Source organism: Trachymyrmex cornetzi, unplaced genomic scaffold (genome assembly GCF_001594075.2).
Source record: "Trachymyrmex cornetzi isolate Tcor2-1 unplaced genomic scaffold, Tcor1.1 scaffold924, whole genome shotgun sequence".
NCBI lineage: Eukaryota > Metazoa > Arthropoda > Insecta > Hymenoptera > Formicidae > Trachymyrmex > Trachymyrmex cornetzi.
Window position 1 is genome coordinate 164,586 of NW_017300272.1, and position 6,038 is coordinate 170,623.

The following is a 6,038-nucleotide window of genomic DNA, read 5'->3' on the forward strand; positions in this document are numbered from 1 at the left end:
TCTACATCTTATATTTTGTTAAATAACGTGCGAAAATAATGTCGTTGCCGATTCTCTGAATAATTTCTCACTGCATGGAAAATTAATTAAGACATGATTAGTTAGACTCGGTGAGGCAGCATGATCGATAAGAGCACGTTGATGAGTAATCGTGCATCAAGCGCAGCTTTAATTAGGATATGGACGATCTTATTTCTTTATGTATACGAGATGTCGACAATTCATTGCTTTCCGTCGCGACAAAATGCAGTTTTAGTCGACGCTAAAAAAAAACGAACCTGTGAATTACGATAAGTACTGAAAAGTCGTTAGTGTTCTATTGATCGATGAATAAAAAAGAAAGACCAAATGACAGCTCGCTTAAGTTTGTGTAAGTAATCGCCAGACATATGTAAAATTCAAGATTCATTTTCATGTGACATTAAATTTAATAATTAGAAAGCCAATTCATCAACAGAAGATTAATATTATCTTGTAATGCGACATTCTTCAAGTTGACTTTTATCGTTCGATTTATACATGGTAACGCTTGGCTTAGCATTAATCTATTGTATCTATCGTATTCCTTAACCCTATTGTTAGCAGTTACGTCTCTAAATACATTTCTACAAACGTCGGTGTCTTTGGGTTTAATTAACCGAAACGATGCATTCATATATTTTTTTTATTACACAATTTTCTTTAAACGTTTGCCAACGTACACACGTGCGCGTCTTTAAGAATGGTCTGACTTTAAGACCGTGAGAAGGTTTCGTATCCAAAAATGGAAAGACGTGGCAACAAAAGGGATCTGGGACGCGTGTTTTGTTCCTCGTCGTCTGTTGCATCAGTTCGAAAAAGGGTCGTGAATAGGGCTAGTGATACAAGCGGTGGGTAATTATAATCGACGTTGATTATCCGGACGGTTATTTATGAGATATTTATGTATAAGGCCGAAAGTCAGGGCCGGTTGAACGAGGTCGGACGGTGTGCTCGGACGCGAAAAGATACGTGCTACTACACGTGAGTTTCACGTACAAGGAAGAACGACAGGCTGATGGAAAGAAAGAGGAAGACGAAGATAGAGTACCCGAGGGAACGAGGCACGAGCCACGCCTTCTCGGGTTCTCGGGTTCGCCATCGTTTTTCTAGGCTAGAGAGAGCTTCGTATAAGTGGGAAAGCTCTTCCCGAGTGCCTTTGACAGCATTTTTAATTACTCCCCTCTTCTCTCGAAACCATCGATAATTTAAGTTCGTTCATATCTTACTTCCGCGCAGAGTGAATTTGGATTATCCTACGTTTTATCTATCGTTACCTCTAAAAATACTTTTCTCGAACCGCATACGGAGAGAGAATAAATTGTATGTACCTTCTGTACGAGTGATTTATGAATATGCAGGTATAAGAATTTTATGCAATAGAATCATATCGTTAAATACCGTGTTATCTCTAGTCGTGTATCTCTAGTCGTGTTGTAATGTTTCGGAGCAAAATAATTGAATAACCACTACAGCTACTTGAACAGGTGCTAGTTTGTAATAGATTCAGGTAATAATTGATATGTATTGCGTAACAATATCGCGGAATAGTATGAACTTTGAAACTTCGATATCCCTGGAGTGGTATACGCAAATTGCATCGTTACTAGTTTCGCTTGTTATAATACGTAATATGCCTCATCGATTGTTCCTTCAAAGATTAGTTGTCGAAATAATTCCATTTTACCGTTCGGGTTATCATTTACATTTATGAAGATTATTATAGGCAGTAGAATTGAAATATTTTTAATCATCATCAAAGATTAATTCACGTTATTTATTTAACATCACGCATGGCCGAATTGAGAATTTAATAAACAGTAGCAACAGTTGAATTAACTGCCGATTAAATCTGGTAAAACGATGATAAATTATCAGAACATATCTCCATTGAAAATCGTGTAGCAGCGCGGTTTATAATTAACAACTTCGACAACTTTAGAAATCACCTTTATATTCCATATATAAGTATACTGATCGATTGACATTGGACGTTATAATATAATTTATTAATATTGCTGCTATAAATGTGTGAAAGTATCACGTATCTCGTTTCATAGCACAACCAGTCGATTGTAAAGAAGATATTAAATCAGATTTTGCGACATGACATTTTAGCATGTCACAATTATAACGCTAATTGGCAGATGCCAATCGTGGAAACTGACATCACATTTACAGTTTACATCATTTATCGCAATAAAAACCGCATCCGGCCAACCCATATCGAGTCAGTCAACTTGTATTAACCATCGCAATCAATTCATCATCGATCGATCAAAAAATTCAAAGCTCTCGCAGATCTCGCGTATATGGGCGCGTTACGAACATCATACCATACGTGCGTCAGTACGGCGTACACGGGAACCGATGTACCGGAAAAGAACCAGCCCGGTCGCGGCAACGCAAAACGTCGACGACGTAGCCGAGGCGAAACGAGGTTAATCGATACGCTAATTTCGAGTAACTGCAGGATAATTGCGCGGCGTTTCTTGCCGATTTTTCAGCTCGCCCCGCGCTACCCCTGCCCATCTCTTCGCCCTCTTTCTCACCTGTAAAAACATAATTAATGAGCGTGCGGGAGGAGCTCGAGCAATACCGCTTGATTGCGAGGATTTCATTCTTCACGCTTCCGCGACCGTGGTTACGGTTTACCTCGCGGCTTCGCCTCCTTTGTCGAGGGCTGTGGTATTTCTTTCTTTGACCACGACATAATGTATTCAAGAGAAGGAAGATGAAAGAAGAGAGACCGAGAGAGAAGCGTTTAATATCGCCGTTTCTTGAGGGCGGACGTAATAAATACGCGAGAATAAAGTTTCATCTGATATTGTATCATAAATAAAATATGATGCTATGACATAATAGTAAAGTGTGATTTACAAACAACTTGTGAAGAGTAAAACAATATCGATCATCAGTTAATACAAAGAAATAGAAGGCGAGATGAAACAAGTAAATATATTATTTATGCACATTTTAATATATTATAGAAACAATCAAAACAAGGAGACTTTATTTGTCAATGATTGATGGCTATTAAAAGAATGATCTTTCAAGTAGAAATTAATTCTCTGTTTAATATCTAGTCAAGAACGACCGATAATCTCGAACTAATTTCATGAGTTGAGACAATATAAGATTGTGACTTGGTATATTAGTAATTAATATCCGTTATAAAATATGAGACAGTTATTTTCAAGTAGCGATTGCTCGCATATCTGCTTCCGATATTCCTATCGAGGTTGAGAAATACGTACTTTTGAAGCGCAACAATATATGCATGAATTGAAAGCTAGATTAAAACGACATGAGAAGTATTCTATTTGTTTGATCCGCCGCCAATTAATACCCGTTAGGGAACGACGTGTCAGCATGCCAGATCATTGTCTTTTAATAGCAAACCAGTTCTGTACTTGTTTGAACGCTAAAGACGCTCGTGAGCCTTCAAGGGAGTTATATAATCTTACAAGTGATGAAAATGCTTTTCCCGTTGATCCGTTAGTAATTAAAATCCGTTACGGAATTATAGTTGCGCAAGGTATTGTCTTCGACTGGCGGCGCGCGACGGTTCTCCCGTCAACGGCAGTCAAGAACATTTCAGAGAGTTAGAAGTCATTAAGCGTGTTGTGTTCGACAAACCTGTGAGCGATTGCGATAAGATTGAGCCAAATTGAATATGTAATTAAATCGAACGGACGAACGAATGAAATAATGGGTGTCATCTGATAATGACTCCCTCTCTCGTTCTGCCAGTCATGCTCCCGGCATCGTGCGTCGAGACTACGCAAGATTAAAGTCGTGTCCATTTTATGATCCGACAATACCTTGACCCCACTCCGCGAACAGTTGATAAATTAATTGATCAGTACCCGCAGATATTGCATGTAGATTACGCCATTAATTTTGAGTTTGATCTAGGACCGCGGAGGATCGATAACCTGCTCGTTAAAATCGGTGAAAATAGCGCATGAGAAATTTACAGGCTTCACGTTTGCCTTTGCTATCCATTTTTATATGTCGATTAAAACGATTTTTTTGTCCACATCCACATTTTATATTAATTATATAATTTCAATATTAATAAAAAATATATATTTAAAAATATATATGTGTATTTCAATAGTAATAAAAAATCAATAATCATGAAAATTTGGTATATTTTATTTTTAAATATACGTTATATTTTTTATCATAGCGTACTAATTACTGCGCATTTACTCTCATTTAGCCGTAGTTATAATTCATTATATTTAATTTTTTTCTTTTTAACTTTTCAAAGGCGAATTTGCATTCACTTTAAAATTAAATTCAGGATAAATTCGGAGTAAATTCGGAATCTGTGTGGAGCTACACGTAAGTATTGAAGATAAAAATGTATGTAGCATTGCAGAACACTGAAAATACAGTATTTTTAATAGCCAAAAAGGTTATGTATTGATACATATCGCTAAAATATATATCAATAAATTAAATCTTTATTCACAAGATATTTTTTGCTAAAATCAACAAAAGATGTTTTTAAATGACAAAACCATGTCGTCATGATAGATACGATGTATTGTATCTGATAGGATATTCTACATAAAAAAGTTGTTCGACTTGATATAAGAGATCTCATCGTCAGATTCCAAATTCAGCTATTATACAAACCAGTCTATTTACGACCTCCGAATTCTTATACGAGATGATAACGATCGATTCCTCGAGCAATTTATGAAAGTTGGTTATTGTTTCCGACTATACGCGGATGCCTGTCCATGCCGAAAATCCGTGAAAGCGAACGAAGAGTCCGAAAGAGACCTCAAAGATCAAAACGCGATGAGGCTGGCCAATCGATCGTGACCATTACAGATCGAGGCCGATGCGATGGCGAGATCGTACGAGTGCCTCTTGACGTTTCAAGACAACGTGAAAAGAAGTAATGGTAGATAGTTCTGGTGAGATAAGGTGAACTGACACAAGGCATCACCTCGACTTCTCCGTTGTCCAGAGAGAAGAGAGCGGCTCCGCTTCGCCGCGTCCGGGTTCTCGTATGTATATTCGGTTACCGTATGTTCCCACAGAACACGCTCTCGCGTTTCTACGCTAGTCCTGCTGTGCGTCTTTCCTAGCTCGATGCGCACAGAAGTGTGCATTTTCACGTGTGAAAGCCTGCTCCACATCGAGACAGCTCCTTTCTACATATTCTTTCAGGCCTGTCTTCGAGGTAACGACCATAGATGATATGGAATCTCGTAAATGACTCGACGTTGTCGAACATTCGGCACGGAATTATTCCGTGGCCGTATGTGTGCTTTCCACTTTTCGTGGGAATGTTCGCTGCCAGCGTGAAAACGGGTTTATAATTGGAGTAACGACATAAAAGGATTTCGCGATTGATTTCGCGGTGCCCGTACGAGAATATTCAGATCTATTCGTGCCGACACTTTCTTCTTTGAATTCAATTCCAACTGTCAGTCATCATAACCACCGATCACTCATACCGGTACTGCGAAGGGAGGTAAAACGTGGAAGGACAGCGGTTCCTTCCAGGACAGCACGTCCCGCAGTACTTCTTGCCGGTCTCCGCTGTCACCGCGGTTTTGTAACAGCTGATTGTAAAGTGCTTTGCGGCTGGCAGACCCGTACTACTCTTTGTAATTAATGACCCACCTTTACATAATGCGCGATGACCGACTCGACGGCTTCCTTTTTATTGCAAAATTGCTATCATCCCATGCCAACTGACGTTAATTAATAGCACTCTCAATGATGAAAGGGATGCAATTACTGTTTTGTCACATCGTACCCACGGAAGCATCCGCGGCGCGTCTCTTTGTGAATTCTCGGCGCATTAATTCCTGCTGTCATTATGCGCTACGAGAATCATTCGATAAATCATTTGTCGAGAAACGATCTCGCGGATTTCTCTTGTCGTTACGTTTACGATACATCGTTCGACGCAACGTTCGGCGTGATAGGGAATACTCGAGCACACCGCGTATATGCGGCTCGACGCTTTCTTGCCAGCTCGGCGACTA